Raw genomic sequence first — 15,531 nt, forward strand, 5'->3', positions numbered from 1 at the left:
GCTATCAACATCCCCAGGATACATATACACAGACACATATATGCAGATACAGATATACACATATATATATATATATATATATATATATATATATATATATATACACATATACATATATATATAGATATGCATGTGACTATACATACACATGCAGAGATATGTACAGTAAGATACTTAGGCAGTAGGTGCACACAATATGGTACAGCCACCATGCCTACAGTTAACACCCTAACAATTGGACACTGGATGAGCCACCCATACAAATGACATTCTTTGCCTGCAACATATACCCACAGGGAGGTCATAGGATAAACACCACACACAGGTTTGCAGAAATGGAATACCTTTATTTGTGTACTATTACAGATTTATATGCCATGTCATATAGCTGTTCAGACACTGACATCCATATCAACAGAGTAATGCAACTGTGAAACAGGTATAGTAATACAGTAGTCTGGAAAGGTCCACAGCTGTTGCTGCCCAGACCAAGCCCTTCAAATTGTACAACAGTAAAGACAAACTGGGCCACAGGATACCACACAATCAACAGTAAGTGATGCAGATGTATAGTCCAGCAGCTGCCATTTATACTCTGTACACAATCACTAGGTGGTAAAGACTTCATTTGACCAAATGGGATGCAACTGTTACATAACAAGGCATAACTGACAGCATCACAGGCACACTGGCAAACAGAACCATCTGTATAGCAGGAGGCAGTAGGCCTGCAGTAACCCACTTTATGTACGTAATGTCAAGATAGGTGATATGTATGGTACTGTACATCCAGATACTTTAAGGCAGCTCACCCCTGATACCCCCGCATTTTGTAACAACCTAGTTTATGTATGATGCATTCCCCCTCCTAGACTCAATAATACAGGGCCATATACCACTACTACATACACTGGCCTCTGGAGTGCATATGGGCACACATTTATTGTGTAGGTGAAGCCCACACATATATGGCCCCAGCCCCAACGTATGTGTGGGGGATAAAACAGCAGTGGACTGCTGGCAGGCATGGCAGCATGGTATATGTATATGTGCATATGTATCTCTATCTGTATATGTGTAGACATATACTGCTCTGTATATGTATATATCTGGGTGTGTATATGCATGTCTATGTACATATAAACACCCATCTATATATGTCGATATGTACATGTGTAATTTTCTTTATAGATATCTGGATAATCATATGTACATATTTATTCACCATATGTCCTGAACATGGGGTGTAGTCTCAGCCCCTAATAGTCCCACCTTCATAGTGCAAGGGGATATCAGGCATATTTAACAGGTATATTAGCAGACTATTGCTACTGTAATAGGGATTGTCTTCACAGACATGGTGTGTGTGGCAGGTCACATCTGCTTTTCACATGTGCGGCATTGCCTATCGACAGACATCCGAAGGACATCTTAGTACAGTACCGCTGCAAGCATGTAATGTTCCTGTGGCCTACAGCAGAGATATTGGGCAATAGATGTGTACATTCTGACACACTCTGTACAGTCCAGAGGTATACACAGACCCCCTTAGTGCAGAACATGTAGACCAAGCCTGACAATATAGATCTTAACAGCCATGTAAATGGGTATAACACATAACAACTGGTATACATTTGCTCCCATAGGTTATGCATTCACACACCCCTGTCTGTCCTGACACATAATAACTGCTGGTACAGAAGTGCCATGGACACATACTACCCACTAGATATTGACATACACCTTTACAGCATCCCACTGCTCTGTCTGACATACATTACTGTTTAGGGAGGCCCAGCTGCACTACATCTGGCAAGTATCTGGACATGACACCTCACTGGTAAGTACACTAAGCTGCTAGGCATGCAACAAAGCACTGTGCAGGCTACAGGCAGACAGGCTCAAGACTGGCCTACATCTCCTATGGGGGAATGCACATGTACCTGCATATATAGAAGGCTCTACAGGCATGTCACAGCACAGGGTAAGATACACCTGTGTGCCAGTGCACAACCACAACCAATGTGAATGCAGCCACATATGGTAAGCTACCATAATATTACAGTATATGGACTGTCTCTTCAACACCATCCTCATATGTGCCACTCACACACTAACCCTACATATACTGAGCCGCTACACAGTGTGGTCTGATGCCCGTCTGTGGTATGGGACATCTGTGTGTATGGCCCTATAAACATGTAAGCCAATATGGTAACATACAGTGGAGCAGTATGTAACATCAGATAGGACGGGACCTAGGATGATGACATCTACCACAGTCTGTAGACAGGCCAAGGTACATATTAACAATACACACACTGTCGACATTCACCATAAGTACACAGATCTTAGTACTGTACAAACAACCATAGAATGTCCAGGTTGTGTCATCAAATATAACCCGTACTGTACATAACATATGTAGCAGTCTGATATCTCACTGGCTTGTTATCAGATACAGTGACTCTAATTATGGTGTACATCACATATGAACCTCTTAATGCATGACATATGTACAAAGGTTGACTGAGTTGTGGCTGGAAGCACATACACAGGGCCAATATTGACATGTTGCTGTGATAACATCATACATTTACTGTTGTAGCAGGGTTTGTTGCAACATATGTCCTATGAGGGATATGAATTCAGTAACTGTCATGGCTTTCACCATCTACAGACTGCAGTCCTCACACTACATTCTGCAGTTCACAGATACATGCTCTGTGGTAACACATAAAATCAAAGGCACCACACACTGCCCAGTCTGCAGATGACCCTACAGATGGGGAGTCCTCATAAACATTGAACTGACATGGCAGGTATTAATACATGTAGGACAGCCATATCCGCACACACCTTGTTAAACCAATATTACTCTGAATGCAGTAGAGCAGCACTTACAGTCTGTAGTCAGGTCAGGCACATCCTTCTCCTGTGTGTTGGCCTGTTTCCACAGTGTATGTTGTCAGCTGATCATGAGCATTACCTAAAATACACACACTGCTGCCTAAGCAAAGCAGGTGTAGGTCTTCACATCCACCAGTGAGGGAGTGAGAGAGGTAAACAGAGGCAAAGACAAGTCAGGGAGGGGTGGGAGAGTAAAACTTAAGCATGCTTGTGTCACACACCTACCAGCACAGGGTATCAAACCCTTGACAACTATGTAGTGTTATCACTGTTCTATGCAGTTATTGGATGCGCCACATAGGTTACCTTTTCCGGAGCCTTCAGCACATATATGTGATGGTGAGTGACATCTGCAACAGGGATATGGTAGCTATATGGTAGATGAAGTACACGTGCCTGTCCACAAGAACAGGTGCCAGCATCAACACAGCCACACTCTCACAGGGACACACACACATTGACACACTTGGCAGGGCCAGAATTGCAACTCATCACTAGACACAACACATTACTGTGTGGGTATCACATGCACCACATGGGCCATATGGAGGTTATGTGGGCAAAAGGTATGGAGAGGTGTCTGACATCAGACAGCAAGCTTCAATATGCCAATGGGGGTTATATTGAGTGTGGATGGGATCATACACATCAAACAACACACACAAAAACACACAGGGTGCAAGTACTGACATGCATGGGTGCATTTCTGCACAAGTATGTGGTGGTCGACTGTGCCAGATGGCTATACAAAGCTAGGTGATGAGTATACCTTGGCATCAGGCCACATGACAATGGTCTGCATTGTGGCTCAGGGCTGTAGTTTCTACATTTGCCCACACAGGTGGGTATTGTAACCACCATCTAGTCACCTGGGTGACTATTGCATGTGGCCAATGCTATACATCGCTTGCCATGTATGTGTTCCTTAGTCCATGACATGGATGGTATCTGGGATGTGCACACCTCCCACATGTATGTACAGTGACATGTGGAGCTGTACCTGGGGTGTCTGGCCCATGTTATGTACAAAGATTATCATCAGATGTGCCAGTCTTGGCCACCTGTGGCGGGAACTGGTAATGGACAGCAGGTTTACCCTGCACCTACATTGATAGCATGCTAACAGCATTCCCTGGTGTCAGTGGCATCTGTCCATACAGGGCATGTTTTCAGGCATGGTATGTCCTTTGGGGGTCACATGTGATGGCACCACAGGTGTTGCAGGTGTCTGCATGTACGTGCCTATTGGACAGATGGACAGGGTGCCATGCCCTCTGTAGCCCACTGCAATCACTCCATAGTTACTATCAGTGGCCAATATGCAGTGTACTAACCACATATTGGCTGTTGCCTAGGCATGTGTGTGTGTGTGTGTGTGTGTGTGTGTGTGTGTGTGTGTGTGTGTGTGTGTGTGTGTGTGTGTGTGTGTGTGTGTGTGTTGAGACATGGGTTTAGAGTGTGCTCTGGGTAATACTGGGATTGCTAACTGTGATTGCCTGGCCTTGATGTCAGATATATGAGTATGGATTTGCACCCTAGCCTCTTGGCTATTTCACATCTGTTATCCCTGTACAGTGGACATTGTGATATTTACTAGCACCATCTTATAAGAAATTTGCAAAACCCACTCTACCTTGGGCCCAAGTGTCACACATACCTCCACACAGGATATAAGTTAGAAACACACACACAGATCTGTCATGTCTGGGAGTAGAACCTCTTCCTAACTAGTTTATTATACTACATCACTATGCAGTTATAGTACATGCCAAAGAGATTACTGGAGTACTCTTTCCCCAAAGGTGTATATCACATTGGATGACATCATCAGGATTGCCAAAGTAGGACATTCGAATTGTAGTGAGTGTGGCTAGGCTAAAATGCATTGCTCCCTACACAGACAGTGGCACACACACAAAACATCCACAACCAACATGTGTGGGTATAGAACCCCTAACAGAGGTCTATATCACACTACAGCATGGAGATGTCATATGACGCATCACAGGGATTACTAGAGAATGCCTTCTCCAAAGGAGTATTTCACAATGAATGACATCAGCGGGATTGCCAAAGTAGGGCATTTGAATTGTACTGAGTGCGACTAGCCTATAATGCATTGCTCCCTACACAGACATTGAAACACACACAAAACATCCAGAACTGCCATGGGTGGGAATAGAACCCTACTAGAGTTCTAAATCACACTACAGCAGTACGCAGTTATGGCACACACTACAGAGATTATTGGGCTACAACTTTCCCAGAGGTGTATTTCTAGGTAGATGACATCAGCAGCCTTGCCAAAGTTGAGCATTTGAATTGAAAGGAGTGTAACTACCCTAAAAAGCATTGATCTCTGCCCAGACAGAGACACACACTTCCCACTTCTGGGATTAGGACACCTACCTAACTATTTTATTACACTACAGCAGTACGCAGTTACAGGACACTCTACCGAGATTACTGGGCTACAACCTTCCCAGAGGTGTATTTCTAGGTGGATGACATCAACAGCCTTGCAAAACTTGAGCATTCCAATTGTAGGGAGTATGACTACCCTAAAAAGCATTGCTCTCTACACAGATAGAGTCAGACAGACACACACACAGTTGCCAAGGCTGGGGTTAGAATTCCTACCTATTTTATCACACTAAAGCAGTACACAGATATGGGACGTGCCATGGAGATTACTGGGCTACATTTTTCCCAGAGGTGTATTTCTAGGTGGATGACATCTGCAGCCTTACCAATGTAGAGCATTTCAATTGTAGAGAGTGTGACCACCCTAAAAATCATTGCTCTCTACACAGACAGACATGCAAACAGAAGCACACACACACAGTTGCCAAGGTTGGGGTTAGAACTCCTACCTAGTTATTTTATCACACTACAGCAGTATGCAGTTACGGGACATGTCACAGAGATTACTGGGCTAGAACTCTCCCAAAGGTGTATTTCACAGTGGATGTCTACAGCATGCTTGTCATACTGAGGCTATGGGGAGGGCAGTGTGTGTGCATGGGCCATAACCCATTCATCTAGGGGTTGACACACCACATGCGGGCACAACCTGGGTCATATTTTACAGGCATGTGTATACAGCTGCTAGATAACTACTTCCTTGTACAGTCATGTTGCACAGCTGGCACATGCACCACATACTCTATAATACTGACAGGTGCTGGTGGCTAGTATCTGCAGTGAGTGACATCTGACCCTCATGTGGTTGTGGCCCTTTCGCTGTGTGCTAGGTGGGACAGGCCTGGATGGCTCCTTGTCACAGTCACCCTCTTCCACACATCTGTGTACATCTACCTTTGGCTTATTATAGTGTGTTGTCCTTACATATATGCCTGTATTCCTATCCACTGTGTGTGCAAAGCATAAGTGGTGCATACTGAGGAGTGTCTGCATTAACATCTGCGGCTGCCAGATATGCCTGGTCCACTGGTGTTTGCAGACATGGCCTTCATGTGTTTGTGTGTGAGCATGCCCAGTATGACCTTTCAGTATGTCGTTGACTGACATTGCCTTAATTTCTCTAAGTGTGTGGGCATGCCCAGTATGCCCATCTGTACTGAATGTGCGGATCGAGCCAAGGTAGTTTGTACTGCAGTGCTGACCTTTGTGTTGTACACCTACAGGTAGCATGCTGTCTCTGCAGGGTATCCATCGATCATTTGGCATTGTCTGTTACTACATTTCTGCATAGGATGGGGGGTACACCTGACTATTCCTACATTCCTACACAGGATTGGGGGGGCACACCTGACTGTGACTTGATTTCTATGTAGTATGGGGGGCACACCTGACTATTTCTACATTTCTACACAGGATTGGGGGGGGCACACCTGACTGTGACTACATTTCTATGTAGGATGGGGGGCACACCTGACTATTTATACATTTCTACACAGGATTGGGGGGTACACCTGACTGTGAATACATTTCTACGTAGGATGGGGGGGCAGACCTGACACTTGTACATATTTTCTAGGACTGTACTGGTATGTCAGGTACTCCATTTCATTCTGTAGTCTTACCTATCATGCTGAATAGAGGCATACCAGTATATTACAGATCTTAGCTTTTAATTACCTACATGTTAGTTTCTGACTTCCTACCCTTCCAAACTGACATCCCACTGCCTGACCTGCTGTAGTCTGTATGTGTAGGCCTGGAGGAGGAGGTTACCCATAGGCCTCATTCAGAGGCCATAGCACAGCCTTTGTTTGTGTTTGTCTACACCTGTCCTGCTGGCTGTGACTGTTGTTGTGTATGTGAACCCCCCCCAACTGGCATGTGTGAGTCACTTACCTTGTGGGAGTCCCAGTATTGAGAGTGGTGCTGCCTATGTCGGATGCATATAGTACACTCCCTACACATGGTTAAGCACAGGTAGTGTAATATTTGCCATCCCTTTTGCTGTATGTGACAGTCAGAGAGAGGTGTTATTCCCTAGGTCCCTCCTGTGTCAATGTATGTGCTATGCATTGCCTCTTTGCCAAGGCTAGGGCATATTGGGCATGCCTCTTTCTGCCTACTGGGGCAGGCTCAGCTTGTTTCTCCTCTGAGTCACTCTGTGCCTGTGCAGGCCTTGGCAATGGTGGGAGGCTGTGTGCCCTGCCCCGTGCTGTTCCTGCTGCAGCTGTTTCCACAGGATCATATTGTGTAGCATGGCACATACAATGACAATTTGGGTACATGTAGCTGGTGAGTACAGCAAGGCTCCACCAGATGTGTCCAGGAACTGGAACTGTGACTTGAGCAAACCAAACTCATGCACTACTATAGTTCTGGTCTGTGCATGTGCCTCATTATGGAGTTCTTGTTCGTGTGTGTGTGCATTTCTGATGGGTGTCATCAGCCATGGCTCCAGTGCGTATCCAGCAACCCCCACTAGGTGACCGATAGGGATGTCCCCACTGGCAAATCTCTGGTACAGCTGCATCAGATGCCAGATGTGGGAATCGTGATAGCTTCCAGGGCAGCCAGCACACATATTCATTATTATGCGCTGGGCATCGCACACAACCTGGCAGTTGATGGAGGGGAAGCCCTTGTGGTTGATGTAGACCCTACCCCGCTCACTGGGTGGTGCTTTGATGCATATGTGTGTGCAGTCTATAGCACGCACTATCTCAGGGTATTCTGCTTTTTGGTGAAACAGTTGCATATTGCTGGCCAACGCCTTGAGTGTTGGGGAAATATATGCGCTCACCAACATGTGCTGACATGGCATCCAGGAACTGGTGGAGTACCCTGGATGCTGATGCCTGTGAAATCCCCATCATATCCCCAGTTAGTCTTTGGAAGGTACCTGTAGCCCTGTAGCTAGTATTCATAGGCCTACACATACCTTGGTATCCACTCGGATGTGTTACCCTCTGTTGGTTCTGTGTGTGAGGCGTGGCCAACACAGCTCAACAATTTGCTGTAGGAGGTCCCTGTCCACCCTATAGCACTCCACTATCTCCAGCTCATGTAGCCCCTAGTAGGTTACCCTGGGTATGTACACTGTTCTCCATCTCCTCTCTGTGGGTTGGTCAACAGCATTCACATCCTCACCACCCTCAGCCTCTTACACAAGTTGTTGTATGATAGCTATTTCAGCTCCTATCATTTTACTGTTATGAGTGTTAAAAGTTCCTCGCTGGTTTACACCGGTGGTGAATAGTGTGGAAAAACCAGAGGGGAAGGTGTTTGCATAGTTTATAGTAGTGTTCTGGGCAGAGGGGGTCAGCTGCCTGTGTAATTGGCTGATTCTGATACATTTCACCTGCCAGCTAAGCTAGTTCTCCTTGATTACCTTCCTACTGCTGTTTTACCTTCCCATTGCCTTCCTATTTAAGCCCAGGGGCGTGCCATGCAAACACAGTTCTTAAATGTGCACAGTGCTGCTATTTCCTGGTTTAACTTCTTTTTTCTTCCTTTAAAACCCGGTGCACGGTGAGCACACCTACTTAGGCTTTGTAAAGAGTGCTAAGCAGGTTTAGACACACCACCTAGCTTAGCTGTACTAAGCTAGGAGCAAACACGAGCCACAGAGCTCCAATCCACTTACAGTATGCCTGACACACACCCCTATGATGTCACCTAACTCCTAGGATTGCACCAAGCTATTCCTACTCTTACACTGTTGGGACCTGGCTCACATGCTGGGGAAAACTGGGATTCACTATCCATCCCCTCATTTGCATAGGATTGCCTGCTAATGCATAGTTACATGACTCACACTGAGCCTCCCAGCTTAGCAACCACTACTCACTGACCATGTTGTCTTCTGTCTGCCATTGACTTGCATGGCAGAATACTGATTTTAGTTAGGATGCTTAATTTAGGTTAATTTTGTTATTTTCCCCCCGATCCCGTTTGCTCGCCGCTGCCCTACTCTTAAACAGCCGAGATCGGCTAAAACAAATAATAGTTGATTTTTGTATTTTTTTTTTTATGTTTGCAATGCCAATGGCCTTATACTTGGCCATTGGTGTGCTTATCACATAATATGCAGCCTTTATTTGGAGCTTTCACAGCTCCGCTTTGGATTTTGCAGAAATGTACTCGGTTACTAACCGAGTACATTTCTGCAGATAGCACTAGTCCTTCATGGACGGTTGCAAGCTTCCTGGATTGCAAAATCACCTCGTTTGCATAGATTCCTTCTGCAAAAGGGGTGATTTGCATACAAGGACTTCGTCCGTGCAGGATTAGTGTAGGAGAGCTCGTATACACCCCTGCAGTCTGTTCCTAGATCGCACGGCAGACATATTGCTCCTGCACTGATCTTGCATGCCGTGCAAGCTTTAGAGAATCCAAGGGATGGTATCAGATCAGAGAGCACAGTTCATCTGTTATCTTTCTCCCACATGTAGTGGGTACCTTCTTGTTGATGACTGACTTTGTCGTATAGTTTATGTGGCAAAGGTCTACTTGTGTTCTTAATGCCCCTCTGTAAGAGTACTGGATGAAGATATAGTTGAGGGGATGAAAAATGACATGTTGATATTATTTACAAAGTAAGAGTATTCAGTTTGATTTCAACCCAGGATTGTGTGATTGCATCAGGTCAGTACCTGAAATACTTCTGACACAATACTAAAACATGATGCATATTTTTCTAGCCGACCTCATTTTTGTTGCACAAGTGCCTTAGGAGCTGTTTCCTGCAGCATTCATTTCAAAGTGTATAATTCTGCGGTACTAACTGTAGGAAAGCCATTATTTGGAAACCTATTCTGCCTGTTTACCACTTGTCTCCATGGACATACCTTGGACTGGTTGGGCAGATCTTTGGTATTAGGTGAACAAATGGATTTTTGTTACTGAACAGTTAATGCTGTGGTAGAATGTAGTTCTCTTATTTGATTTATTTATTTAAAGTTCACTGTCTACGGCAGTGGATTGATCCCTTTGGACACATTTCTACCACAGGCCACATAAATTTTTTGGGTCTACATTAGTAAATCAATGAGGCAGAAAGCAGAACACCATTTCACTGACACATATGTGTCAAACTCCCAGGTAACCGAATGACCAGATCCCCGATTTTTTTCCTAGGGAAAAAAATCTGTTGGCCTTCATTATGAATTTGCCCATTTCCCCATTGTGCTACAATCTCGGAATTAGTATATTTAATTGGGGGGGTGGGAGGCACAGCCCCCCACATTTGGAGGTGTAGAGGAGAAAAGTCCCCTAGTTTAAAATGTTTGTACTGGTGTGTCATATGTAGTTGGCTACTTATTTTTTTCCCTAGGAAAAAAAATTGATGATCTGGCTGTTCAGTTACCTGGGTGTTCAACACATATGTGTCGACGAAATGGTGTTCAGGTTTCGATGATCTCACTGTTCGGTTACCTGGGAGTTCAACACATATGTGTCGACGAAAAGGTGTTCAGGTTTCTGCCGCATAGATTTGGTAATATAGACCCTATTTTTTACTGTCAAAATGCAATATGTGTTTAATATTTGAAATAATTATTTATAGAATGAAGTTAACTGAAATGCAGTGAAATAGCAATAATGACAGGATATCTGAAAAGCTGCAGAACATGATATAGTCAGCAGCATTGAAATATTATTTTTACATTATTGCTATGAGGTTCTTATTTAATTATACTATACCAGCTTGAAGGATTATTGTAGAAAGCTCACATCATATTTGTTACCTTTATACTTTTCTACCTTTATACTTTTCCTTTATGCTTGTTTCACTTCACTGCTTAATCCTCTTCAGCGTCGCCTTTAAGACCACATCTTAAATAATACTAACAAAAACTGCTCAATAAAATAAAAAAAAAAAAAAAAAAAAAAAAAAAAGATCTGTCTCTCCAATTCCCACTTCCCTTTACGCTACTGTCAATTGTTATCTTTATCTTTATTCTATTTAAACATGCGCATAATTACCATAGTAAAAAAAAAAAACAAAAAACAAAAACTTGTACTATTCCGCTTTACCAGCTAGATACTATTGTTATGTTGTATTTGTATTTCTGAGCAATTTTTGGAATCTGGAACTCCTGTTTTTCTTTGCTATGTAACTGCAATATATTTGTCACATGTCTTTATATTATGTCTGTAATTGGAGCTTTTCTACCCAGGCTTCCACTGAAATGGGTTGTTTCTTGACCAGTCAGACTATCCTGGTAAACAAATGTCAAATAAATAAATAAATACATATTTGCACTACTTACGATATTTACAAGGATTTTACATGGTATGCATTGCGTCTAAATGGCCTAGTAAGTCTGATTTGTGGTAGGTTTGGGAGTGACAGATAATTTTGTTAAGTTATTGGTTGTGCTAAAACCAGACATGCAATCAGAACGGGTACATTTAGCTTAAATCTTTCAAATAATATGAAGGATCAGATATTTCAGGATATCGTCATTGTCATCATCTTCATCAGCTGCAGCAGCCCCCTTTTTCCCATTTTTTTTGCCTGATGTTGTAATGTCGGATCTACTGTTGCCCCTTCTCTGGATTCAGTACCACTGAACTACCTTCCTTGTCAGTCATGCCTGATGGTCACAGTTCTTCTCTCATGCAATACATCCATCTCTTTGCTGGATGCCCTCATTTTTGCTTGCATTCATTCTCTCTCTCTCTCTCTCTCTCTCCCTTTTTCTCAAAAATCTACTTCACAAAATTATATTCTGCTTTAATCACCTCTACTCTCCTCAACTGCTCTGCCTTTACTGTTCATGTTTGTGTAGCATATGTAAGTGCAGATTGCACCACTGTTTTGCGCAGCCTACTTTTCAGCTTCTTTCAGATTCTTCTGTTGCGTACTACCCTTGGCAATCTGGGCTTGTTGGCTTCAGCCCTTTGACTCTAGCTTTGATCTTCTCATTCAGCATACTCTTTTCCTCAGTCACCCCTCAAAGATACCTGAAGCTGTTTACCTGTTCCACTATTTTCCCTTCTATCTCAGTCTCAGCTTCTTCTGATTTCCCCCATTTGATGCCATGAAAACAGCCTTTTATTTATTCTCATCCCATGTTCCTTAAGTTCCACATTCCATTATGTTGGGTTAAACTAATTCAAATTTGAGACAATGCCCTACGCTGACCGCCTTAAAAAACTCCAGCTATACTCGGTCGCTTATCGTCTACTCAGAGGCGATCTCTGCTTAACCTACAAGGCCATGTCAAACCCAGAGCTGTTGGACATGCTACACTTAAAGAAATCCCAATCCCGCAGAGCCACATGCTCCAGGGATCTAAACCTTGTCATTACAATAAACAAAACATGCTAGAGGGATAGATTCATGACCCAGAGACTCCAAAGACTCTGGAATAGAATTCCCTTACATGTCAAGCACCCTCCTAGACAGGGGTCCAGGGAAGTAAATAGTGTGGGAAGAAATATCCAGGGAACTGTTATGACTAGGCTTGTATAGGCCCTGGGGCCGATAGCCTAGTACCAACCTTTGAACCTGTGATGGTTCATAGGTTCATAGGTTCATACTAGGCTATCTGCCCTAGGGCATTTATAAGCCTAGCCAGAATGTGTTTGGCTTTCGCCACCCATTTTAAATTTATTTTGCTATGTCCTTTTTCGAGGTTAGTATACTGTGCCTCTGTCTAACAGTGACACAGAAGTGATACCCGGGGTAAACCTACGATCTCCCATCCACTCATCAAGATTCCTCTTGAATAGAGTCAATGAGGGACTCTGCCTAACCTGGACAGGGATTTTATTCCAGAGTGAAGGGAGTCTCTGGGTTATGAATCTGTCCCTCCAGCATGTCCTATTTATTTCAGTGCTGAGGTTCAAGTCTCTCGAGCGCGTAGCTCAATGGGATTTAGATTTTCTGAGGTGCAGCATGTCCATTAATTCCGGGTTGGACATGGCTTTATACGTCAAGCACAGATCGCCTCTGAACAGGCGGTATGCCACTGAGTAGAGCTGGAGTTTCTTTAACCAGGCAGCATATGGCATCTGTTTGAGCCCTTTGATCCTCTTGGTGAGGTACTTTTGGGGTCTTTCCAGTTGCTGCAGGTGTCTGGTAAAGTGCATCCCAAAAGGGGCATTGTACTCAATTATGGGCCTGATGAGGGATGAGTAAAGAGGCACGATGACCTGCCCTGATCTAGATGTGAATCCCTTCATGATTAGGTGGGCTATATAAAATGTTTTTCTAACCACTTTGGCCACGTGGTTGTCAAATGAGAGATTGCTATCAACTTGGGTCCCCAGGTCCCTAATTACTTCTTCTGTACTTAATGGATTACCACCTATGTGGTAATTTGTGGGCACTTTGTTTTTGCCAAAGGGGATGACTATACACTTTTTGGCATTTAGCTTGAGGCCATGGTTCTGGCACCAGTTGTCTATTTCTATGAGGCCCTTTTGGAGGATGCTTGTGTCGGCTGGAGAGTCGATTATGGCGCCCAGTTTGCAGTCATCTGCGAACTTGGTCAGCCACAGTCCTTCCGTGTTGGCCTGTACCTCCGAGAAATATATACCGAACAAGAGAGGTCCCAGGACTGAGCCTTGTGGGCCATCACTTGTAACTGGTTTGGAGTCTGACATGGCTCCAGCAATTCTAATCATGTGGGTTCTGTCCTTGAGCCAGTTTGCAATCCATCAAGTGACATAGGGGATTATATTTAAGCTGGTGAGCTTATCTATAATGCCCGAGTGGGGTATTGTATCGAAGGCTTTTGCGAGGTCCAGGTAGGCTGTGTGGACCACCTTCCCCTCGTCAATGGCCTTGGTGACTGTTTCAAAGAAATCAACCAGGTTTAAGAGGCAGGATCTGCCCTTAACAAAGCCGAACTGGGTATGATCCAGTGTCTGTAGGTCCCCAATATCTTTATTTATGAGGTCCATGATGATCCTTTCCATAGCTTTGCAGACCAAGCTAGTCAGGTTTATGGGGCAATAGTTTCCAGGATCCGTTGAGGCACCACCTTTATGGAGAGGGACCACTGTTGCTGTACGCCACTCTTTGGGCACATATCCTGTAGTAAGGCTGAGATTGAACAGTAGTTTTATGTTTGGGTTTAGCTCTTCTTGGAGTTCATGTAGGACGCAGCCCGGGACACTGTCTGGTCCCATTGATGCTGTGCTTTTTGCTTTGGAGAGGGCGGCTCTTACCTGAGCATCTGAGATGTCAGGGGGGCAGCACTCTGCTGGGATAGATATTTGCCCTTTTGGTGGGGAGGGGGGAAGAAGCTTGCGCTGAATCTGTCAGCTAGGATGTTGGCAATGTCTGTGGGTTCAGTGTATTTTTTGTCATTTTGGACTAATTCTGAGCATATCTGGGAATTACCACCCAGGTTCCTAACATAACTAAAGAAAGCATTGTGATTATCCTTAGTGTCCTGTGCAATTTTTCTCTCGAAGCTGGCCTTAGACAATTTTATGCGTGCCTGTACTTTTTTGCTAATACTGATCAGTGATGCCTTCCCTTTTTGGGATTTTGCTCTATCATTTAGTAGCTTCCTCCTTCTATTGTATAGTTTGTTTATGGCTGGGGTCCACCAGACAGGACGTCTGCCTTTGGAGGATTGGGTCTTGGTTTTATTTGGCATTCCTGAAGGTGTTCATAGAATGTGTTTATAAAGGATTCTGTGGTCTGGGCCGTATTTTCCACAGGCCCGGGGGCTTTGAAGGATTCCACCTCGGTTTTGAGGAGTGTGAAATTTGCTTTAGAGAAGATTTTCACTGTAGTTTTCTGGGCAGGGGGTGGGGTCGGGATGTGAATATCCAGTGAGATTAGTTTATGGTCTGATCTTACCAGTGAGGGATACACTTCTGGTCTGGAGCATAGAGTCCCCATGTTGGTGATGATCAGGTCCAGTATGTTTTCCCCTCTTGTGGGAGTGGTAACAAGTTGTTCCATAGCATTTGAGTTTATAAATTCTAGGAATCTTTGGGCTAGGGTGTTGGAGCTAGAGTAATGCTCCCAGTCTATGTTTGGGTAGTTGAAGTCGCCCAATATAATGGTGTTTGGAGAGACCTTCATATTTTCCAGTGTTCTCAGGAAGGCCGAGTGGGGTTCCTGGGTTTGGGAGGGTGGTCTGTAGCAGGCTATTAACTGGAAGGCAGTTTTACCCACTGTTAGTTGCACATGGATAGTCTCTGATGCTTCGTGCTTTGCCACCAACCTGG

The sequence above is a fragment of the Protopterus annectens genome, chromosome 6.part0, assembly GCF_019279795.1.
Source record: "Protopterus annectens isolate FY-2018-M chromosome 6.part0, PAN1.0, whole genome shotgun sequence".
NCBI lineage: Eukaryota > Metazoa > Chordata > Ceratodontiformes > Protopteridae > Protopterus > Protopterus annectens.